The sequence below is a fragment of the Mustela lutreola genome, chromosome 9 (genome assembly GCF_030435805.1).
Source record: "Mustela lutreola isolate mMusLut2 chromosome 9, mMusLut2.pri, whole genome shotgun sequence".
NCBI lineage: Eukaryota > Metazoa > Chordata > Mammalia > Carnivora > Mustelidae > Mustela > Mustela lutreola.
Genome location: NC_081298.1, coordinates 124,970,574 through 124,995,814, shown reverse-complemented (window position 1 = coordinate 124,995,814; position 25,241 = coordinate 124,970,574). Strand labels below are relative to the sequence as shown.

Below are 25,241 nucleotides of genomic sequence, written 5' to 3'. Positions count from 1 at the left end.
CGGCGGGTTCTCTGGCCTCACTCTCCTTCCCCTCTCGGACCCCAGCCCTGCAGCAGGGCCTGTCGGGAGTTGTAGTCCCAAGGCGGCGGCCGCGCGCGGCGGCGAAGATGCGGGGCGCCGCCTGTCCCCGCCTCCCCTTAACCTGCTAGCGCGAGGTGGGGAGCATTGGGGAGGAGGTGTCGGGTCGGTGATTGGCGGAGGCCGCCTCCAGCCCCCACCCACGTCCCCTCCCCAGTTCCTGGCTTCCGACTCCAGCGCCCCGCGCGCCAAGGCGGCGATCGAGCGAGCGCGCGTGCAGCCGCCGCCGCCCCGAGCACCCGCAGCTCCCGCGCCGCGGCGAGACCGAGGAGAGACGGATCGACCGACGGACCCTCGCAGCCGCAGCATCCCGGAGGAGTGCGTGATGGCGGGGCGGGCGGTGGGCTTATTCTCCCCGGGCTGGGACATCGTTCTCACGGCCTCTGTTTCTCTGGGAGGCTCACAAAAGGGCAGGGATAGGGTTGCGCCCAGGGGCCCGGCCTCAGGGGACGCGGCGGGAGGTGTGCTTTGGGACTGGGGCGGCCATCGGGGCTAAACTGGGGCCCGAATCCTGTGCTCTTTGTACGCCCACGGAACGCCGTGCAGTGCCTTGCTCATAGTAGGCGTTTCAGGTGTGCTCGTGGGATTGCAAAGAACTGGGGTGAGGAGATGGCTTGGTCGAAGGGGATTCACTCTCGGCACACAGTAGGCGCCCGACCTGGCTTGTCGAGGTGCAGTGAATGGCTGGAAGGTTGGGCGGGGGCTTCTCTGGCTAAGGGCCCGTCCTCCCCGAGTCCCTAGATCGTCGCTGCCTCTGGCCTCCCACTCCCACCAGTATACACACCCTGAGTCCTTCTTGGCTTCGGGTTGGGATTTGCCCAGCCTGGACCGGACCCGACGGCCCGTTCCACCGGTCTGGCTAACGCAGCGGTCGACTAAGGACGATTCGCCTGCTGTCTCCGGGGCACCTGCCTGAACCACAAAGGCCGCCTGTAGCTGCCCGGCCCAGAGCGAGCGCCGAGCTGGGTCCCTTCGCTGGAGCCCAGTGCGGGAGCTCTCCCCGCAGCGTAGATCTTGGCGGGCGACAGACACCGACGCCCCAGGCCTGGGGAGGGGCAAGAGCCCAAGCCAGAGAGAACCTGGGATGGGGAGAGGCAGACGCGAGGCCTCTGTCTGAGCAAAGATGGGGAGATGGGGAAGCTGGGTGGGGACAGGTGGTCTGGGGGTCTGGGTGGAGGGGGAAGTGGAGACCAGGGTTTGAGGAGGAAAGAGAGGGGGCGGGGGGGCGGGTCTGAGGAGGGAGGGGAGGAGTGCGGTGCAGGTGGCGCGAGGCGGGGCGAGTCTGGGGCTGATGAAGAATGAGGATGGGAGGAGAGATGCTGGAGGGTGGAGACCGCCGGGGTTTGAGGAGGGTAGACGCCCGGGAGGAGGAGACCCGCGCGGGTTGGGGGAGGGTCTCTCTGGGGAGGGAGGTCTCCCAGGGGAGGAAGGTCTCCAGGCAAGGGAGGGGCGGACGGCTGGGAGGCGGGTCTCGGGCCTGAAGACCCTCGGCTCCAGACTTGGAGCGTGGCGGTCCAGGTGGCCCGCTGGGCGTGGCCCTCGGACAGGCGACAAACCCGGGGGAGGCGGATCCGGGACCGGGCTGCGCTGTCCCCACCAGGAGCTTTGTCTCCCGGCCTGACACAGCCCTTAGGGACTCGCTTCAGGTTTTGAGATAATCCGCAGCGCCGCAGGCACACACCCCTTTCTTCTCGGAGCTGAAAGGCTTGGTCCAGTGGCAGATGCTGGCTGGGAGGCGGGATGGGGGACGTCTCCCGCCGGAGAGACCGGGAGAACAATAGCCGGCACTGGTAGCCACCCGACCCCGAACTAGGGCTGCCCCGCTCCCGAACTCAAGTGTGCCGTTTTCTGGTGCAGAAAAAGCTTCCGTAGAAATCTTAGGGCATGCTCTCGTCTTTTGGGGTCTGTGTTGGGGCATCAAGGCCTGCTGTTAATTCCCTAGTGTGAGTCGTGCGTCCCCCCAGACTGGGGGGCGGGCAGAAAGCCGCGGCCACGGGCTTTGGTGCCTGGTGGCCTCGGCGCCGCCCGTCTCCCGCCCCTTGCTGTTGACCATCAGGCAGCCCAGACGCGGCGGCGTGGTGGCCTGGCAGCGACCTGGAGGTTGCCTCGGTGCAGAGTGGCTCTCTGAGCAGTCGGCTTTGTCTGCCGAGGCTGGTCGCGTCTAAGGGCGGCTGTGTGTTCATAGAGGGAGCAATCAGGCTTGGTGCGGATTGTGTGCTAAAATCCGGAGAAGTGGTTTTGGAGATTACCCGCCAAGGGTGCGGCTCCTGACTTTTAGCGCCCGCATCCTGGGGACCAAAGCTTCCCATTGCCAGTGACCACACCCAAGCCAACGTGTCCATCCTTTGCAGATTTTGCCCATATTGTCTACTGACCTAAGATGGGGATGGCTCTGTGATAGGAGGTGGCTGCTTGCCCGTGGAAAGCAGATGAACAGAAATGGAAGCACAAAACAGGGATTCAGCAGAGCTCTCCATGCACTTGCTGGAGTGTAAGCATCTTTCATGCCGGCCTCCAGCATCTTGACATGTGAAAAGACTGCCTAATACTCAAATTTGGTTTTCGAGGTTTTCTTTCATCATTGTTTGGGTTATATTAAAGGTGACTCTTCAGCATAAGGTTTATACTTTTAAATTGCCATTCATTTAACAGAAAGGTGGGGAGGGAGGGCAAGGCAGAGTGTTTTTATTCCAAGACTGAAGGAAGCGTGGATAAAAGACAGGGCATCACAGGACTAATCATTGTGACTTATATTTGCCAGTAAGTTAACTGGATGAGCCTTTGGCTCTGTCTAGCCTTGAAACCCAGGATTTTCTTTCTTAACCAGGTTGATGCAGAAGGCTGTGATGTCACTGTTTGGCTCTTGCCCAGAACGTTTGATAGTTGCCAACCTCAAGTCCTCTTATCTGGGCTATACCGAGTGGCCATAGGAAAGCAAGTAGACTGTATCTTGCTGGTTTTCAGGGATGTTGCTTTGAGGCGGTGCCTCTCAGAATTTACAAAACTGGTCTTGAGAGTATTAGCTGGAATGTTGTTCATTGGATGTTTGAAACTAATAGACTAGGCCTATCTCTAGATGCAAACCAGGGATCTCCGTATTAGAAAACCCAAAATCTGACGTGAAGGGTTTTTTCTTATGAAAAAACTCCAGTAGAAAATGTTTTTCTGTCATTACCCAAGGGGAAAGTTTCAGAAAGGAATGTTTGTTGGTTTATTCTTTTTGAATGAATTTTATGGATTTGTTTAAGGGTGGGATCCTGTCGAGCCCGGTGTGAACATCCAGCCCAATGTTTTCCGGTGGGAAATGACTCCAACCGGGGGAATCCAGAGCTGTTGAATGCCAGTATGATCAGCCCTTTCCTATAGGGAAGATGGAGAGAAAGCTGCACCCCCTTCCTACCTCCTCTGAAAATGTCTGGGAGACAGCCCAGAATTCTGGGGTGCTATTGTTAACTCCCATCTCCCTGACCCTGGAGACCTCAGCTAGGTGTATACAAGATGTTCATAGGGGCGCCTGGGTGGCTCAGTTGGTTGAGCATCTGACTTCTACTGTTGCTCAGATCGTGCTCTCCAGTTCTTCATGGGATCAAGTCCAGCATCAGGCCCCATGCTTAGCACAAGCCTGCTTGAGATTCTTTCCCCCACCCTTTTCCTCCCCCTCTTCCATCTCCTACCTGCGCATGCGTTCTCTCTCTCTCTCTCTTTCTAAAATAAATAAAATCTTTTTTAAAAAATGCTCATAGGACATGAAGACCTACCTGGCTGTTTTCAGCGTAGCCTCTCCAAAATGGAGATGTAAGCCAGGATAGTTTCAATATGCTGAATGCCCTGGGAGTTTCCACCTACGGGAACAGCTCCACAGCAAGGCAAGCATACACAACTGGCCACAGTTAAGTTAATGCAGGCTTCATCTGTGGTATTTCCACCTCTCTCTGTTCTTCTACCGTGGATGTCTGGGAACTTTCCCTCCTTCGTAACAGCTACTCTGACCCAGGATTTAGCATGATCTTACGTAGCTCCAGAGAACTGTAGGCCAAAGGCCATCACAACTGGATACCTCTCTGGGGTAAATCAGGATTTAGATCATTATACAGAGCTAGAGATGTCAGTATTATTAGAAAAAAAGTATCTAAGAAGTAGTAATAAAGTACTATTAGAAAAAAGTATTTAAGACCCTAGGGTGTCTGGATGGCTCAGTCAGTAGAGCCTGTGACTCTTGATCTTGGGATGAGTTCAAGGCCCACTTTGGGTATAATAAAAAATGTAATTTTTAAATTTTTTAATGTAAATTTAATTCCATTTAAAAAATTTTAGATTCTATCTTTCTGCTGTAAAAATTAACCAAATTCTTTTTTTTTTTTTAAGAATTTATTTATTTATTTGACAGATAGAGATCACGAGTAGGCAGAGAGGCAGGCAGAGAGAGAGAGAGAGGAAGCAGGCTCCCTGCCGAGCAGAGAGCCTGATGTGGGGCTAGATCCCAGGACCCTGAGATCATGACCTGAGCCAAAGGCAGAGGCTTTAACCCGCTGAACCACCCAGGCACCCAAAATTAACCAAATTCTGATAGAATCTGATCCTGTTCTTTTTCGTTTTCTGAACTATAAGAAAAGAATTTCAGAAAAGTCTTCTAAGACTTAGTTCACAGGATCCTATAGGAAAACAATAATACAGAAAATCTCTGGCAGGGTGAAAACCTGTAGGAAGAGGTCGATGTAACATGAAATCAAGTGAGAATAACAAGTAAGGTGTTTGATTTTGCACTGCTAGTGAATAAATGAGAAATAACTTCAGGATCACTTTGCCTTAAATGTGTTTGTTTTTTAAGATTTTATTTATTTATTTGACAGAGACAGAGACCACAAGTAGGCAGAGAGGCAGGCAGAGAGAGAGGAGGAAGCAGGTTTCCCACTGAGCAGAGAGCCCGATGTGGGACTCGATCTCAGGACCCTGTCATGACCTGAGCTGAAGGCAGCGGCTTAACCCACTGAGCCACCCAGGCGCCCCTGTTTGTTTGTTTTATATGAATTAATATATATCCGAGAGAACTTGAGATTGAGTGGGGGAGGAGCAGAGGGAGAGCATCTCAAGCAGAGTCTGTGCTGAGCCCTGAGCCCCAGGCGGGGCAGATCTCACAACCGTGAGATCAGACCATTTCCTGAACCAAAACCAAGAGTTGGTCACTTAACTGACAGAGCCACCACCCAGGCGCAGCTGCCTTAAAGTTTTTATATGAAGATGAAAGAAAGGTTCAAATACTGTCATAGGAATCTTTAATGAAATTTGGTATTTGTGTATAAAGCAAACACATTGTAGACTTTTTTTTAAATGATTTTGTTTATTTATTTGACAGAGAGAGACACAGCGAGAGAGGGAACATAAGCAGGGAGACTGGGAGAGGGAGAAGCAGGCTTCTCACAGAGCAGGGAGCCCAATGTGGGGCTCGATCCCAGGACTCTGGGATCATGACCTGAGCAGAAGGCAGACATTTAACTACTGAGCCACCCAGGCACCCCACATTATAGACTTTAACAAGAGAAATTCATGAAGGGATATTTACGATTTCTTCTATTTCGGTCTTTGAAACTTGTTTAACTTAAATAAATTCAACTATAGAATCCCCTGAGCCCTCATGCCCTCCCGTTTTTAAAAAAGATTGTATTTATTTATTTGAGAGAGAGAGAAAGAGAGCACTCCCATGCATAGGAGCCAGGAGGAGGGAGGGACGAGCAGACTCTCCACTGAGCTTGGAGGCCCAAAGCCAGGCTGGATCCCAGGACCTTGAGATGGGGACCTGAACAGAAGTCAGACTGAGCCACTCAGGTGCCCCCCTCATGCCCTCACATCAATCAGCGTAGTTTGGTGCTTGCTCCTGTGTTCCTGCCTGCATCCCCTACTTGTAGTCCAGACTCAGAGGCAATGTGCCCAGGAGGAAGAGCCTGGGTCTGAGCCAGAAATCCAGGGGTGAAAATCCCCACTCTGCCACTTTTTGTCTGTCTATCTTTGGGCGAATTACTTTTCTCTTGGGGACTCCATATCTTCGTCTATACAACAAGCATTATACAAGTCAGTGTTTACCTAGCACTGGGAGTGCCCAGCACCTACCAAGTGAACATTGTTATAACAATCATTACAGTCTCCCCCAGAATATGCCCACAAAAAACATTTTGATTCCCCATTTAATCTCTTTTTTTTCTGATTTTTTTTTTTTTTTTAAGTAATCTCTACCCAACACGGGAGCTCAAATCACAATTCTGAGATTAAGAGTCGCATGCTCTACTGACTGAGCCAGCCAGGCGCCCCTTTTTTTGTTACTTTTTTTCTCCATTTAATCTTTAATTGCAAGGGGCTGGACAAGCTGCTGTAGGGGTATCAACAGTGGGACCCGAAAGAATGATTCGGACCCCTTTATGAACTCCCACCCTCGCAAATAGTAGGAATAGCTCTGTGCTGAATCTGAGCCTCTTTAAGCACAGCTGTCGTCGGCAGCTGAGAACTTGCAGTTAAGAATGTTCCAGAAGTGCTCTGATTCTGACTTTGCCAAATCATCACCATGTGTGGGGCTGGCCTGGCATCTCACCTGCTCCTACACCATCTGAAAGAATCAGACACCTGTAACTGGTCGGGTGCTGCTGCCTCGAGGTTGTTCAGGTTTTCCTGTGGGAAAGAGCACTCTAAGTTGATGGCAATTTGTTGGGAATTAAAATAGCTCAGGTTTTTCAGCTGAGAAATAAACTCGGCACCACAGCATCACTTATTTAACAAACACTTTCAAAGCATTTACTCCGTGTTAGGGGTTGTTCTAGTTTCTATGAGTTCAGTGCTATTATTATCCCCAGTTTACAGTTGAAATAACAGAGGCGCAGAAAGGACCCAGCTAGAGAAGTGGCAGAGCCAAGTTTCAAACCCAGGGAGTCTGCTTAGAGTGTGTAAGTCAGGGCTCTCCAGAGAAACAGAACCAGTAGGGATAGGCCTATGTGATTGTGGAGTCTGGCAAATCTGTTATATACACGGTAGGCCAGCCAGCTGGAAACTCTCAGCCAGGAGCTGATGTTGAGGTCTTTTTTTTAAGAAGGAGGGGAGGGGCAGAGGGAGAGAGAGAATCCTAAATAGGTTCCACACTGAGCTCGGAGCCTGATGTGGGGCTCCATCTCACGACCTGAGATCATGACCTGAGCTGAAATCAAGAGTTGGGCTCTTCACTGACTGAGCCATCCAGGCGCCCCTGATGTTGAGATCTCAAGGCAGAATTTCTTCTTCTTCAGCAAAACCTCAGTTTTTCTCTCAAGGCCTTTCAACTGATTGTATGAGGCCCACCCATATTAGTAAGAAAAATCTCCTTTACTTAAAGTCAACTGATTATAGATGTTAACCACATCTACAAAACAGGTTCCCAGTAACATCGATAGATGAGTGTTTGATCAAATAACCGGGCATTATAGCTGAGCCAACGTGACATAAAAACAACCATCACAGAGTCTATGCTTTTTTTTTAAATTTTTTTAAAAAACTATTTTATTTGTTTGACAGAGACACAGGGAGAGAGGGAACACAAGCAGGGGGAGTGGGAGAGGGAGAAGCAGGCTTCCTGTTGAGCAGGGAGCCTGATGTGGGGCTCGATCCCAGGATCCTGGGATCATGACTTGAGCCAAAGGCAGACGCTTAATGACTGAGCTACCCAGGGACCCCTATGCTTTTGAACATGACTCCAAGCTAAGAACCTTACCTGGTGGGTGTACAGTTTCCAGTAAATGAAATAACTTTTAATGGGCTGTTCCATTATAAATTGGTTCTCCTCACCTTGTTTCAAATAATATTTGGACCTGTTTTTTGGTTCATGTAGCTTCCAGCACGGAGTACTGTTCACAGTAAGCATTCAGTAATATTTATAAAATGACTAGATGATTTTGAGGATATTTTACAGGACTTTTCAGTCATTGAGACCTCTGGCTACCCATTTACATTTAAAATTATTTGGCTCAAGTGCAGTTGAAGTTCTATGAATGACTAGATTCTCTTAGGAAAAGAAGAGTATCTGCATTCATTCAGCATTGAGCAGGGTGTCACTCCCCACACCCAACACCTGTGCATTCTCATCGGCTCAGCAAAGTTTTTCAAGTCTGTCGCTGCCTTAGTTCCCTGTGAATGTGTCTCCCACACATCAGCAGTGCCCCATACTCAACCACACCATCTTTCTGTCCCCTCCGTGTCCATTGATAGGCAGCCCTTTGTTGATTTCAAATCCACCATGGGCTCCCTCTAATTTCTCAGGTTTTGGGTCTTTATTCTCTCTGCTTTTGTTTGGTCCTGTCCTTGCCTTTGTCCCTCTGCAGGGCGTGACCCACCATTAATGGAGAAGCCCTCTCCTTTCTCATTTTTACTACTTCATCCAGATTTCTGTCTTTGCAGATTGATAGGTTCATTCTGTCATAAAATTCAAACACAGTCTCTGATTTTTTTCATTTAATGTTTCTTAAGCTCTGTTTCCAACACATGTGAAACTCAACTTGAATGAAGTTACTTGGATTATTCTAAGGTTGCCCTATTACCAAGTGTGTGAGCAATACATATGCATAAGATGGTGACTTTTGCGGGGGATGGGGAGGATAGGTGAGGGTGTATTTTTAAAATATTTTTATTTTTAAACTCTTTAATGAAATATAATGGAAATAAAGAAAATATACAAATCATACATGTGTAACTTAATGAATTTTTGCAACTAAACATATCCATGTAATCAGCACCAGACAAGAAACAGATTACCAGTACCCCAAAGCCTCCCCCTCCCCCCTTCAATCTCTGCACCCAACATGGGGCTCAAATCTACAACCCCGAGATCGAGTCGTATGCTCCACCTACTGAGCCAGCCAGGCACCCCCCCAGAGCAACTCCCTTCAGTCCCCTCCCAGTCACTGATCTTCCTCCAGTGTCAGCAATCACCATCCAGACATCTATAGCATAGATAAGCCTTGCCTGTTCTTGAACTTTCACAGATGGAATCATAGAGGATAGTCTTTCGTGAGTGGCTGCTCAATGTTCCATTTGTTGGATTTCATCTGCTCATTTCATTGCTACGTATTGTTGCATTGTACCATAGTTCCTTTACCCTTTATGTTGTTCATGGGTGTTTGGGTCGTTTCCAGTTTGGGGCTATCCTGAGTAGTGCTGTTGTGTATATTCCAGTATTTGTTTCAAATAATATTTGGACCTAGAATTACTGGGTCAAGGGTTTACAAATGTTTTTTTTTTTTTAAGATTTTATTTATTTATTTGAGAGAGAGACCGTGAGAGAGAACATGAGAGGGGAGAAGGTCAGAGGGAGAAGCAGACTCCCCATGGAGCTGCGAGCCCAATGTAGGACTCGATCCTGGGACTCCGGGATCATGACCTAATTCGACAGCAGTTGCTCAACCAACTGAGCCACCCAGGCGCCCTGCATGTGTTATTTTTTAGTAGACTGTGCCAAATAAGTAAGATTAATGGTGACTTAAAAAAATTTTTAAAAAGATGTTTTTTTAAAAAGACTCTCTTAGGGATGCACTGCTATGATTAAACCATTTTTAGAAACCCAAGAGGCTGGCATCATGTCGTGGCTTGATCAGAGATTGGTTTCCAATTCTTATTCTTCAGCAAAAAATAGAACTTGAAGCTGTGTCTGATTCCACAGTAGCTGAAATGAACATTTTTAAACTAATGGTTGTGGTTCAGCCATAGTCTTGCTACAGCAATTTCCTTACTCCTGTTCCTTAAGGAAAAGATGAGAATCAGGTTATAATTGCAACATGGGTCCAAAGTTCATTCCAGAGCCATCCTATCAGCCTTGAACAAGATTAACAAGTGATTTTTTTTCTGTTAACTACTTTGCATTTCTTGTATCGAGTCAAATACATCTAGTCAAATACATGTAATTTTGCATTGTGTCATTTCTGTGGCTTACAAAAATCTCTCAAAAGGCGGCAGCTTGGAATCACAGAGTTCAGATTTCTTATTTGGGGGATTAGAATTATAGCATATATCCTTTTTATTTATTTAATTATTTTTTTGCGGGTTTCTAGAAAGATTTTAAATGGACATGATTTTTATAACTGGACTATAATGGAAAAAAGCCTCTGCAACTACTGAAAACCAATAGAGATGAAGCACAAAGAGCAGTAGCCTTCAGGTGGTGGAGATAAGGCAAACCCATCTCATCAACAAAGATCCATGAGAGATGGCAGCGTTAAGCATGGTCAGTGTAGATCACAGGCAGCAGTTTAGGCGTGATGCGGGATGATGATAATGAAGCCTGGACCATCAAGGGAGCAGGACAAGGCAGGCATGAATTCCTAACTCCGCAGGTTTTTTTCATATGGGACCCATTCAGAGCCCAGGTTATCCCTAAGAAAAACTTTTTTCCTGTGATGTGACCCACCATGTTTGTATGGGTCCTTATACAAGCAAGTGAATGTGACAAGATTTATCATTGCTTTAGGTTTACTGCTTGGACTCTGAGTCCTTTAAGCCTGGGTGGCTCAGTGGGTTAAAGCCTCTGCCTTCAGCTCAGGTCATGATCCCAGCGTGCTGGGATCGAGCCCCGCATCGGACTCTGCTCAGTGGGGAGCCTGCATCCTTCTCTCTCTGCCTGCCTCTCTGCCTACTAGTGATCTGTGTCAAATAAATAAAATCTTAAAAAAAAAAAAAAAAAAAAGCTCTTAGATATAGTACAGGATTTAATTTGTACTTTAAAAATGTATAATATTCTGGGGCACCTGGAGGCTCAGTTGATTAAGCATCTCCCTTTGGCTCAGGTCATGATCTCAGGGTCCTGGGATCAAGCCTCCCGTGGGGCTTCCTGTTCAGCAGGGAGCCTGCTTCTCCCTCTCCAGACTCTGTTTCTCTCCACTGCTCATGCTCTCTTAAAGAAATAAGTAAATAAATAAAGTCTTTTAAAATAAATAAAATGCATAATACTCCAATATTTAATCAGTTATAAATCACCTATAGACCATTTTGCTAATAAAGCTAGTGTAATGATTGCTAGTTCCCTCAAACCTCTGTCCATATGTTCACATAATTTTTACCGAGCTGTAACAGCAACATGGATACTATTTCATATTGTTTCTTCATTTGACATTAAAAAAGAACATTTTTATGTTTCTAATTTAGAAATATAAACTTTTAAATGGCTGCCTGCCATTCCATTTGAAGGTTCAGTATTGTGTTATTATTTTTTTAAGATCTTATTTATTTATTTGATGGACAGAGAGAGCACACGCAGGGGAATGGCAGGCAGAGGTAGAGGGAGATGCATGCTCTCCACTGAGCAGGAAGCAAGATGTGGAACTTCATCCCAGGAGCCAGGGATCATGACCCGAGCTAAAGGCAGACCCTCAACCAACTGAGCCACCCAGGCGCCTGGGTACACTATTGTATTTAACCATTTACTTATTGGTAAACATTTAGATTATGTCCAATTCTTTTCTATTATTTTAAATACTGTACACATCTTTGTGAAATCACATACATAATTTTATCACCCAGCTGGTATGTTTTTGAGAATTGAAAATCTCTTTTTTTTTTTTAAGATTTTATTTATTTGCCAGAGACAGAGAGAGCGCGCGAGCACAGGCTAGCAGGGTGGCAGCAGAGGCAAAGGGAGAAACAGGCTCCCTGCCAAGCAAGGAGCCTGATGTGGGACTAGATCCCAGGACGCTGGGATCATGACCTGAACGGAAGGCAGCGGCTTAACCAACTGAGCCTCCCAGGCATCCCAGAACTGAAATTCTCTTAGAGTTTTTGGTGTGCCATTTTAAAAATACAATTTAAAAAAAATGTTTTTTCTAAAGATTTTATTTATTTATTTGAGTGAGTGAGAATGAGTAGGAGAGAGGAGCTGATCAGAGGGAGAAGCAGACTCCCCAAGGAGCTAGTAGGGCGAGGCGGGACTCGATCCTCGAAGTCCAGGATCATGACCTGAGCCAAAGGCAGTCGTTCAACCAACTGAGCCACCCAGGCGCCCTTAATAATACAATTTTAATCATAGTATCTGATAGTTTGCCCTTAAAGACAAATGCATAAACGTATGTAAGTCCCTTGATTCAAGGACCAACTTCACAAAGTTCCCCAATTGCTTTCTGATCAGTCTTAGCAAGTTAGTCATCAAAGAATTTGTGTAAATGTAGGCATAAAATCGTCTGAGATGACCGGTCATTAAAAAACAGGACTGCAGTACTAATTTGGGAGGCAAAGGACCCCAAGTAAAGCCGATTTTTATCAATAAATCCTATAGAACTGTGCTGTTTCTTAATAGCAAATAGCACCCATAGTTGGCTACTGCGAAAGACAAGTCGTGGTTTGGGAGTGGAATGCAAAGACCCAGGAACCGGAAATGAATGTTGGAGCAGCCGGGCAAGCGAGAGGTTTACTAACCTGGGACAACCGGACTTAACCTGCCCTGTGCTGTTATTCCAGAGGAAGCGCGGACCTCTGATCTCGCGTTATTTCCTGAGTTTGCGCGAGGCTCAGAGCCATTTCCCGGAAGGAGCTCGCCTCTGGGGGAGAGGGGAGTTGAGCTCGCCTCTGGGGGAGAGGGGGGTTTGAGTCCCGGCTCTGCTGCTTTCTGGGGGTGAGAGGTAGGCACAGTCAACCTTCCTGAGCCTCAATTTTCTCGTGATTTATTTTTTTTTAATTTGACAGAGCGAGAGATCACAAGTAGGCAGAGAGGCAGGCAGAGAGAGAGGGGGAAGCAGGCTCCCTGCCGAGCAGAGAGCCCGATGCGGGCCTTGATCCCAGGACCCTGAGACCATGACCTGAGCCGAAGGCAGAGGCTTAATCCACTGAGCCACCGAAGCGCCCCAGTTTTCTAGTGATTTAAAAGAGCGTGTGTTTGTGAGGAGGACTAGGGCCTACGTGCCTGGAGTGTGGTGGGTGCGTGGTGAGCACTCAGTAAGCAGAGCTGTTGGAAGTCTCTAGGTGCTGGGGTTCGGTGCTATGAGATATGTAAAAGCATGCTCAAAGCTCTATGCTTGTCACATGAACGGACTGGCCGATGTGATCATGGATGCAGAGGTACAAGAGGCCACATAGGAAATCCGGTCAAAATGGTCGTGTTCCAATGTACAGTGAGGACATGGAGCCTAGATGCTGACCGACAGCTTTGATGATCTGTGACAGCCGTGCTATGTCTCTGCTGGGAGTGCCATGATGGCTTACCCTCTGAAACCTGCTGGCTGTGGTTGGGCACTATGCAGCAGAATTAAAACAGCACATACCCTTTCACCCGGAGAGACCACTTCTAGGAATTTATCCCAAAGATCTACAAGCATAGGTGCAGGATGAGAGCTAGAGGACTATTATTACAGCATTATTTGTACTAGCGAGAAATTAGACCGAACCTCAATTCCCATCATTGGAGTGCTAGTTAAATACATTCTGATACATCCTTACAAAGAAGTATTATGCAGCCATTAAGAAAATAAGGCAGATATTTCTGTTCTTATATACAACCACCTCCAATTTATATCATATGGAAAGAAAGCAGGCAGAGCAGTATTTAATGCATGCTGCTTTTTGTGCAAACAAAATAGATACATAGATGCTTAAATATGTATAGATTGTCTGTGCAAAAAAACCTATGATGGTGCTGATCTCTAGAGGAGGGGACTGTTTATATGGTCTTAAATATTTGTCATTATTCTTTACCTGTTCAAACAATAATAATTTGGCAGCCCTTTCTGGCTCTGGCTCACCCTGTTAGGGACTCATGAAAACATGAAAAAGGTTTAGTTCTTGGCTCCATGGTCATGGCTTCTGTTCTCAAATGGGCCCCCATGTGGAGGAGCCCCCCAAAATAAGACACGAGCATGCAGAGTAGGGCTTTCGAGCCACTGAAGAGACAGAATGTGTAACCCTTTCAAAAAAGAGAGGTGCTGGGACCAGGAAGTGAGGATGACCCATTCCTGCAATTAACACATAGCATTTCTAATATTTCCCCTTTCCATCATTTTTATTCAGGAAAATGTGGTATAAATCTTAGGACGTTGAAGATGAGAAGCTCTAACTGGGCCTCATGAACCTCCCACCATCATGTGTACGAGTGCTCATTCCTTCATCCCTTCCTTTATGGAACAGGTGCTGTTGAACACCTACAAGGGGCCAGGTGGTATCATAGGACATGGGGCTGAGAAGAAATTTGGCAGCATTTCATCATTTCACAGAGAAGGAACCTCAGGGCAGTTTAACTTCCAATGAGCTATTTCAGTGCAGAGAAAGCATCTGGTGACTTTTGCCCTCTTTGGTCGCAAATGACAGATTAAGAAGCCCCCAGATCATCCCGTAGAGTTCATTCCATTATGCTTAATGTTTTGGTTACTTGTTGGGACGTTTTCTCTGTAAGGACTGTGAAGATAGACTCTTGGTGTGTCCCTTTCCAGTATCCCCAACTCCTGGTGTCCATACCTCTGTGTAATCTCTTCCTACAGTTTGCTTTTAACCAATAGAAGATGGCAAAGGTGATGATGTCATTGCCATGACTATGTAATGTACAAGAACCGGTCTTGTTAGCATACTTACTCTGGAGATTCTCTTTGCTCGCTTGATGAAGTGTATCTGTTGGGGAAGCCCACTTAGCAAGAAATTAGGTGACCTCTCAGAGCTTAGAGTGGCCTTTAGCTGAAAGCCTGCAACCATAAGGAAATGAATTCTGTCAACAACCTGAGGGACCTCAAGGCAGATTCCCACATGTCACCTGAATGTCCCTTTACGTTCACACCAAGCCAGCCACCTGCATTGCCCTTGGCCCATCCCACACCCCTTTGGTTCTCAGCTCTGGAAAGCCACAGCTCTGACACAGGCTACAGATCGGCTTCCAGAATCAGGCTCTGCACCTTTGATATCTTCCCTGTCCTGGTTGACACTGGTTCAGTTCCAGCTGTTGATCAGGAGCCGTGGGGACATTCTTGACATCTGTACTCTAGATGGCCTCCTGGGAACCTGTTTCTTGACTTGCAGACCAGCCTGGAACTTCCATTCTTCCCCTATTACTGCTTCTTAAAGCTTGTCCTGTGGGCTTAGCCTGCAGCTCTCGGATGCAAGTTTGAAATCTTTGAAGCCTTATTGACAGCTTTATTGAGGTAGAATTTACATGCTATAAAGTTCACGCCTGGGAAGGATACAATGCAGCGGTTTTTAGTGTATTCACAGAGTTGTATTCTCACCATGCTCTAACCTTAGAACATTTTCATCGCCCCAGAAAGGACCCCTTACGCATTAGCAGTCGCTCCCCATTCCCTCCAATCCCCGGCTCCCGGCAGCCACTAATCCACTTTCTACAGATTTGCCTGTTCCAGATGTTTCAAATGAATGGAATCATGTATGGCCTTTTCATGACTGCTCATTTTTTAATCTGAAGAAAAATGGATGCAGTGTCTACACTCTTAATTCAAAATATACCCTTTCCTTGTGTTGACATGAAGTTATAAAGAATTTTGGAAATTACATAGTGTTAAAACGTTCAGTCCCACCAAAGCACTCCAGGAAGAGGTGCGCTGTGGGCCCTGGGGCTCACTCATGCTGCTCTTTGGGCCCTGGTCTGAAAGAGCAGGCCTAGATAATTCTGACCTCATCGAGATCTTTCTGTCTAGAGCAGATTAAAATCCCAAAGTTGGATTATTTGGGTAGATGGTTAAAGGGGAAGATGAACGTTCTCTGTGCCTCTGCCGCTCAGCAGGCATCATGCTAAGTACTGTGGGAAGAAAAAAATGGAGGGAGACCTGGCCTTGCAGATTGTGTACTGTCTGCGGAAGTGGCAGAGTGTAGCTAACGTCACCCTCGGGCTGAGAGAGTGATCTGGCTGTTAGGATACATCAAAGGCCTTTTCTGACAAGGTGTTGGCGCAGGATTTGGGGAAGAGGTTGGGGCCAAGGAGGTGGAGGGGATGTATATGGCGGGTATCCCAGGGGAGGCTTGGGCAGCAGGGGGAGGGGCAGACTGAAGGTTGTTTGGGCAACTGAGCACATCCCTACCCCCACACTTCTGTCCCTTACCGGCTCTTCCCCTCTGGGGCCCTGTGTGCTCAGGGGAGTGACAAAGAGGGGGCCCAGAGGGTGGAAAATGAGGCCTTTATCTGCCTGAGTTTACACAGTCTGACCAGTTCCCTGGGCCTCCGGACCACCCTCAGCGATTTTTCTTTCCTAATGAAAACCAGTGACAATACAATGATAAGGTTGAAAATATATTACGCTTAATGTGCGTGTTTGTAAAGGAAGAAAATCATGTGAATAAATGCAACGCCTTTTCTCCTCTTAAGGTTGGGTTAAAAGGCCAGTCTCTTGTTCCTCCTTTCTTTGACCACCTTTTGTGTATGTCTTTCATGCTCCAAATAGTCAGTACATAGCACGGAAAATACGCTCTTTCCTCCCAATTGTGGAATCCTCTGTTCTCAGCTAAGATGTGTAAATAGGTTTATGTTTTTCTTTTTAAGTTTATGGTGAGCTTGGAGTAATCTGAGTATTTCCTTATATAAGAATTTAAGGTTGAGGGCGCCGGGCTGGCTCAGTCAGTAGAGCATGAGACTTGTGATCTCAGAGTCGCCCCAGGTGGGGCGTGAGCCTACTTTAAAAAAAAGAAAAAGAGAATTTAAAGTACTGAGTATGGCCCATGCCGAAAAACCCTGTGGGCAAAGAGAACTTCAAGAGCCTGGAAAACCTAGCTCAGGGCTTCTCTGTTTGTGTTTTTAACTCTTAAGTAGTAGTGAATATGGACAGGGCCTTGTGCCCAGTAGGAACCCGGCTGTTCACATGGAAATATCTGGATTGCCCAGTCCTGGCCCCTCGAGCAGCCCCAGGCTGAAATGCTAACACGGAGCTAGACTTGAGACTCTCAGAGGCAGAAATTCTGCTGTGCCCATGTTGCAGCTGCCCTTGAGGACAGGAGCGAGAGGGTGAGGGGTTGGCACATGCGTTGGCCAGACTCAAAGTAGATGTCCTGTGACCCGCAGAGCCCACACTGTGAACGCAGTGCAGAGGAGGGTAACAGAACATCTGCGAGTCGAATCTGGGTGCGGATCTTACCTTCCAGACTTGCTGATGATCTACGTGATACCAGGCAAGCCTCCCAGCCTTGCCGAGCCCCTTTGTCCTGAGTCCTTGCGGTGTGGCTGCGAGGCTTAGACATGAAGGGTCTGGTACAGTGCAGGGCACAGAACAGGGGCTCTGTACATTTGACCAGCCTTGAAGGTCAGATAGGTAGGTTCCGCTTCAGTGACGGTGGTTTTATGGCTTTCTTCTCCCCTTGGTTTTCTAAATAATACATATTCACCGTGAAAAATTTAAACAATAATTAAATGTAAGTGAAATAAAGTAAAAGTCACCTGAAGTCCCACCACCTTAAGACAGCCGCTGTTCACGTTTTTGGGGACTGTCTTCATCACGCACACACACATCCCGTCTTAATTGTTGACATTTTTTTCTTTCTTCTTTTTTTTTATTTTAATACTCTTCCTCCTACTCTTTTCCAACCTCTTCAACTAAATGCCACCTTTCACCCTCTCGTAATCGGTATAAAAAAATGCGTATTTTCACCTGTACTTTGCTCCCTACACATTATTGTGTATTAATAAGATACAAAGATATTTTTTGTCCTTGTACATTTTATCAAAATGGGATCCTATTATGTCTGTGTCTGTGTATGTGGATGTATGAGTACATGCATTGGAGTTCCAGTTTGGTAAATTATATTACCTCTAAGACTTGTCTTATCATTACAACTTGGAAGAAGTTTTTTTTTTTTCTTTTAAAGACTTGATTTTGAAGTAATCTCTTAAAACCCCAAGATCAAGAGTCACATGCTCTACTGACTGAGCCAGCCACACACCCCTGGGAGAGGGTTTTGGGTTTGTTTTGTTTTGTTTCAATTTTATTTATTTATTTATTTGAGAGAGCGCAAGCAGGGTGGGGGCAGAGGGAACAGGCACTGCACTGGGTGTGGAGCCTGACACTGGGCTCAGTCCTAGGACCCTGAGATCAAGAGCTAAGCTAAAACCAAGAGACAAAACCAAGAGTTGGACACTGAACCCACTGGGCCTCCCTCGGCGCACCACCCATGGAAGAAGCTTTAAGGCAATTGGTATTGATCTGACTTTTTTAGAGTCGCATGATAGTTAAGGCATGGATGATATGATCTCGTGATATCATAGGAAATCTGTATTTAGTCTTCATCCCCAGTTCCTGCCCTGGACCTCCTAAAACCCTTATAACTTCCTGGGTGACAAGGGTGAAAGGAGCATCTTTTGTTATTCATAATAAGCCCCCTTCCCCAAACCTGAGTTATGCTAATCAGGCGACTGTGGTGGAGAATGGGAGCTGGTTGCCATGAGAACCAGCAAGGTGATTAGAGGGTTGGAACTTTCAGCCTGCATCCCCTACCCCTCCTCCTGGGAGGGGGAGAAGAGCTGGAGATTGAGTTCATCACCAATGGCCAATGAATGAACCAATCCTGTCTTTATGTAGTGGAATCCCCATAAAAACCCAAACAGAGGCGTTTGGAGAACTTCCAGATTGGATGCTGGGTGGGTGGTGCCCCTAGGGAGGGCATGGATGCTCCTGCTCTGTCCTTTCCTGGCCCCCATGCATCTCTTCTGGTTGGATGCTCCTGACTTTTTCCAGTCATAGTAAATGAAGTGCTTCTCTGAGCTTTGTGAGCTGTTCTAGCAGGTTTTCAACCTTGAGGATGAAGGGATGGGAACACCTGATTTATAGTCAGGTGGTCAGAAGTACAGGTGACAGCCTGGTCCAGACAACTGGCCTCTGCAGTGGGGACAGCAGTCTCAGCAGGGACTGAGCCCTCAGCGGGGGAGGGGGGAGAGGGGGCTTCTGCCCTAACTCCCGGTGGTTAGACTCCGAAGTGCTGTGGGAGGGGCACCGGAGTGGCTCAGTTGGTTGAGCATCTGACTCTTGATTTCAGCTCAGGTCATCATCTCAGGCTCATGAGATCGAGACCCACGTTCAGCTCTACGGTCAGTGCGGAGTCCGCTTGAGATTCTCTCTCTCTCCCTCTCCCTCTGTGTGTGCCCCCCCCAACTCGTGTTCTCTAAATAAAAAAATAAATAAATCTTATTAAAAAAAAAAGAAGAAGAAGAAATGTTGTGAGTGGAGGAGTAGTCTTCCTTTAGATAGTAACATTCCCTGCCCCCTCCCCCCATTGATGGGCATTCAGTTTGTGTCCAGGTTTTTGGCGGCTTCTTGTCCTACCCACATTGCTGCCATGGACCTCTCTCTACCCATCTCCTTATGTTCTCTTACTTCTATTCTGATGGATAGAGTCCTGGGAATGGAATGGCCAAGTCAGAGAGCTTTTTAAAATTTTAATAGAGAACTTTTCAGACTCTTCTCTAAAAGCCTTGGATAATTCATGTTTTCATTAGCATTTCATTAGCAACACCCTTCTCCCTCCTGCCCCCACCAGTCCTGCCAAGGTCAGATGTCACCCTGGAATTGTTGCCAGCCTGATGGATGTGGAAGGACACCTCGTTGTGACTTTATTTGCATCTTCTTGATCAGTGGAAAGGTTGGACATCTTTTCCTATGTTGTGGGTCATTCTGATGTGCTCTTCTCTGTAGCACTTAGTGATATTGTGAGCCCATCTTTCTCTTGGTTGTATTTTTCCTATCAGTTTGTTAGCATTCATTGCTGTCACAAGCCCTGCATGTTTTCTCAGGATATTTATTGTTTCTCTATTGACTTTTTCTATTTCTGTGGTATCATTTACTTTACCAAATTTTTAATGTGTGTAAAGCCAGAAATGTGATCCTTCTTTTATGACTTTTGGGTTTCCAGACCGAGTTAAAAGGGCTCCCCCACTCCTGAATTGTGCATGTCGTTTCCTGGGCTTACTTCTAATATTTTTATTGCTTTATATTTTAAATTTAAATAAATTCCAGATGGATTACAGATTACATGCTGGAAGGTAGGGGGCTGTCTTAATTTTCTTCCAGACAAATTGCCACTGAAGCTGCCCCATCTATTAAGTAAATCATTTCATCTTCACTGAATTGAAGTATCACTTTTGTTAGATTTAATTGAAATCGCTACCAAGCATCTTATTCTGCTCCTTTCATTCATTTGTCTAATCATATGCTGACACCATAGTTTTAATTATAGTAATTGCATATAGCATCTTTTAATATTCCTAGGATAGCCCTTTCCCTATCCCACAGTATTCCTTTTCATAATTTTCTTGACTCTCTTCAATTCCATTATTATCCATTTCAAAATAAATACATTAAGAACTCTAATAAGATCTGTATTACATTTATATATTAATCTTGGGAAAATTCACATTTTATGATATTAGCTTTTCCCATCTAAGAATATATTTCATTTTGTTTAGATCCTATTTTATGTACTGTGAGTGTGTGTGTGTTTGTGTGTGAGAATGCTATGTATGTATTTTTTTAAGATTTTAAATATTTGACAGAGAACACAAGCAGAGGGAACAGAAGAGAAAGAAGCAGGCTCCCCACTAAGCAGGGAACCTGATGTGGCAGCTCATTGGGGATGCTGGATCCCAGGACCCTGGAATCATGACCTGAGCTTGAAGGTAGATGCTTAAACTGACTGAGCCCCCCAGGCGCCCCTGTGAAGCTGTATTGAGGTGTAATTTACATACAATGAAATTCATCCACTTTATACAATTCACTGATCATTATTTAAGGAGTTGTGCAATTTAATCATGCAATGTAATTTTAGAAAATTTCCACTACCTCAAAAAGAAAACTTAAGCCCATTTACAGTCATTCCCATTACCAACCCCAGTTCCAAGCAGCCACTACACAAAATCTATCAAAATAGAGAAAATAGGGATGCCTGGGTGGCTCAGTTGGTTAAGCAGCTGCCTTCGGCTCAGGTCATGATCCCAGTGTCATGGGATCGAGTCCCACATCGGGCTCCTTGTTCGGCAGGGAGCCTGCTTCACCCTCTGCCTCTGCCTGCCATTCTGTCTGCCTGTGCTTGCTCTCTCCCCCTCTCTCTCTCTCATAAATAAATAAAATCTTTAAAAAAAAAAATAGAGAAAATATTTTATATTTAGATTTGCCTTTTCTGAGCCCTTCTTAGTGTTTTACTGTTTATGCTTAAGTGTTTCATAGTGTTTTTCACTATTGTGAACACTTTTTTCCTGTTTCTATTTCTAGCTGGGTGACTGCTAGTATAGGAAAAAAAAGTACTAATTTTATTACATTTATCTTATTACTATTACCTTACCAATTTTCTTGGGTTTTCTAGGTATATCATCATAACACATTTTATGTCCTTTTTTCCCATGTTTATCTTGAGGATTTAATTTTCTTATTGCATTTTTTAAGGAAATTGCAAACACTGCTTAATAATTATGATTAGAGAAGGCATCCATGCTTTATTTCTGATTATAATAACAATGACTTGCATGAAAATGTATTGACAACTCTTCATGAAATAGTAGAGGCAGAGAAAGTAAAAAAAGGTTGAGGGGGAGTATCTTTCTTTCTTCCTTTCTTTCTTTCTTTTTTTTTTTTTTTTTTTTTTAAAGATTTTATCCATTTATTTGACAGACAGAGATCACAAGCAGGCAGAGCTGGGGGGTAGGGCTCGATCCCAGGACCCCAGGAACCCCGGGATCATGACCCAAGCTGAGGCAGAGGCCCAACCCACTGCAGCCACCCAGGCGCACCAGGAGTTCATCTTTCCATTGATGTTTGTCTTTTAAGACTGGAATGGAATATGCACTTCCTTAATCATTGGCTGGAGCTGAACTGTGTAGTGCCTTAACAACTTAAAAATAAAGACATTTAGGGGCACCTGGGTGGCTCAGTCTTTAAGCATCTGCCTTCCTCTCAGGTCATGATCCCAAGGTCCTGAGATCAAGCCCCACATCGGGCTCCCTGCTTAATTAGCGAGAAGCCTGCTTCTCCCTCTACCACTGCCCCTGCTTGTGTTCCCTCTCTTCCTGTGTCTCTATCTGCCAAATAAATAAATAAGATCTTTTTTTTATTTTTTTTTAATAATAAATAAGATCTTAAAAAAAAAAATAAAAACAATTAAAACTTCAGTTCCTTAGTCATACTGGCCATGCTCAGTGGCCACACAGAGCTAGTGGCCACCTCATCTGACAACTCAGCTCCAGCATCTGGGTGGGCAAACCCTGATTGTAACCCACAAAGCCTAAAACTTTTACTCTTTGGCCTTTTACAGAAAAAGTTTTGTGACCCTTGGTCAAGGACATTGTCTCTTCACCTGAGTCATTTACATGTACCCTCTTTCCATTTTTCATGCCATCTACAAGCTGATGCTTAATATTTTTCTTCAAATAGCTCACATTTTTTGCTTACATATTTAAGAGAAACATCATATCAGTACCATAAATGGGAACATTTGCCATTATTAAATAGCTAGAAAAAGAAATACAATGAAAGCCAATCAATGTTATTAAATTCCAGTAGCAAACTAGACCTTGCTCTTCCCCTTGTTAAAAAAAAAAGAAAATTAACAAGTGCTAGGTATTAGCAGAGGCACACCCACCCACTGAGAGGTTTTCCTTGATGTAATCAGAATTGTAGAAAGAGAACTTGTGATTCAGTGCCATTTATGTCCAAGTAGTACACCTCTTAAAGTCACCTGTACACATTTTCCTCAACTTTGGAATACGAGGCTGAGGGGAGAAGAAATCAAGGAGCATGAATTTGGCTTAAGTGATGGCTGAGGTTGCGGTGGCCCCACGAGAGGGGTAATTTTTTTTTTAAGTTTTTTTTTTTTTTTTAAGATTGTATTTATTTATTTGACAGAGATCACAAGTAGGCAGAGAGGCAGGCAGAGAGAGAGGAGGAAGCAGGCTCCCCGTTGAGCAGGGAGCCCGACGTGGGGCTCCATCCCAGGACCCTGGGATCATGACCTGAGCCAAAGGCAGAGGCTTTAACCCACTGAGCCACCCAGGCACCCCTATTTCTAAATAATCTGTACACCCAAAGTGGGACTCCTACCCACAACCCTGAGATCAAGAGTCACACACTGAGCCTGCCAGGTGCCCCTAGTGGAGTAATACTGAGATACCTTTCTAACCATTACCAGTTAAAGGATGGACAAGACATATTTGCATTCTCTTTATAGTACAGGTTAGAGCACCAAATATAAACTGATAATTGGACTATATTACTTTAACACCCTGTAGAAATATCACTAAGTAAAAATTTAGTGTTATTTCCTCAACCCTTTATTGTTGTTTGCTCTATATTAAAAATAGTCACTGGAGAATATTTCTGCTCCTTCTGCAAAAATTGCAGTCAAATATATCTGGCATGTTTCTTACTCCTTAAAAAGCAATCTAGTAAATTCCTTCTGGAATTACCTACTTAGAGAGCAAACCTGCTTTTTCTAGAACATTCTGACTGATGCCTTCTCTTAAATGGTCAGTTGGATGGAGGGGAGTAATGAGTTCTTTGGAATTCAAAAGGCTTTTTCTGGGTAATCAGAGCTTCCCTTTTATCCAGCAATAGGAAGTTTTCCTTCCCAAACCATTTACTCTTCTGCTTGGACTGCCAGGAAGCTTAGTGCTAAATGTAATTCCTACTAAGTTCTATCTCTTTTTTTCTGGTCTCCCTTTAGCAATTCTTTTTTTGTTGTTAAGATTTTATTTATTTATTTGACATAGAGTGCGAGCACAAGCAGGCAGAGGGAGAACCAGGCTCCCCGCTGAGCAGAGAGCCCACTGGGGACTGGATACCAGGATCCTGGGATCATGACTCTAACGGAAGGCAGATGCATAACCAATTGAGCCTCCCAGGTGCCTTAGCAATCCTCTTTTTAAAATGTGCTTTGTTTTTTGTTGTTGGTTTTTTTTGTTGTTGTTTTAAGATTTTTTTATTCATTTTATTTGACAGAGATCACAAGCAGGCAGAGAGGCAGGCAGAGAGAGAGGAGGAAGCAGGCTCCCCGCTGAGCAGAGAGCCCGACGCGGGGGCTCCATCCCAGGACCCTGAGATCATGACCTGAGCCAAAGGCAGAGGCTTAACCCACTGAGCCACCCAGGCGCCCCTGTTTTGGTTTTTTTTTTTTAAAGTAAGCTCTACACCCAGTGTGGGGCTTGAACTCACCACCCCCAGATCAAGAGCTGCATGCTCTATGGACTGAGCCCACCACACACCCCCTTTTTTTGTTGTTAAGTCAGCCTTGTTGTGGTGCAGTTTACATACAGTAGATGCAGGGATTGTCCGTGTACAGCTCAAAAGGGTTTGGACATACTTACATACCCGAGTAATCCAGTGACGGGGGTGTGGGTAAGAGGAGGCAGCTGCTGTCAGGAGAAAGTGCCAGCAGGTGAAGAGGCCTCGGATGTGGATGGGCAGGCCTCCATGACCAGGAAGCGTGTGCCAGCCTCCTGGCAAAGAGATAGTAGGCCCTTGATCAAACGAGGTGTGGACGCAGGGCATCAGTTCCCAATGTGGAGTCCGGGGAAGATCTGGAGCACAGTACCAGGTGTCCTAACCTCCAGCTTCAGCATATTGGACTCTAGTCTTTAGATTTGCCTTCAGGGTTAGGTCCCTGGCCTGGGCTGGAGGTGGGGACGAGGCTGCCAGGGACTGCGAACCAAGGGAATCTGGCCAGCTCTTCTGAAAAGTAGAAGGGGAAGAAACTATATCAGAGTCATTGGTGTCTGTCGTCAGTTCCAGCCCCACCTCTCTTCTAGCAGAAGCAGGTGAACAAGAAAAAAAGGAAATACCAGCATCCAGGATGAACTAGGTGGGCAGACGACCATTTATTCCCATTTACTTGTTTCCAGAGAAGCTGACCTTGTCCCTTTTCTTGGCAGTCACTCGGCAAGTGCTCCCTGCCTAGCCAGAGCTCCAGGGAAGGGCTCATTACCTCTTTTTGTTTAAGTGAATGAATTATCTCCACGTTTTCAGACTCAACTGCCAGGAAGAGCCTTTTGAGCCCAATCAGTCAATTGCTCCATGTCTCCAGCCATTCATTCAAGGAAGGCAGCAGCCAGATGGGCCGTGGCAAAGGAGGTGTTCTGCCCCTTTATGCAGCCATTTGAGAAGACGCTGCCTGGTCTGGAGCACCAGGGGACAAAGAGGAAGAAGGGGGCTCTATCCTATCGGCAGAGGAGCTCTCCCTTGTGCTCCTCATCGGAAATGATGCCCTTGCAGGGCACCTGG

The 25,241-nt window shown here is 46.0% G+C and overlaps 1 protein-coding gene across 2 annotated transcripts in view; it reads left to right on the top strand.

Annotated features, from left to right (window-relative positions):
* DPYSL5 (dihydropyrimidinase like 5) overlaps positions 1-25,241 on the top strand; it is a 92,786-nt gene continuing 67,545 nt past the window's right edge. Inside the window, exon 1 of one of the 2 annotated variants that reach the window (XM_059132376.1) lies at positions 1-396. The gene's annotated coding sequence lies outside the window, so the exon portion shown is untranslated. Of the gene's footprint in view, positions 397-12,654; positions 12,690-25,241 lie in introns of those variants that run through there. The other variant, XM_059132378.1, reaches the window with a different exon arrangement.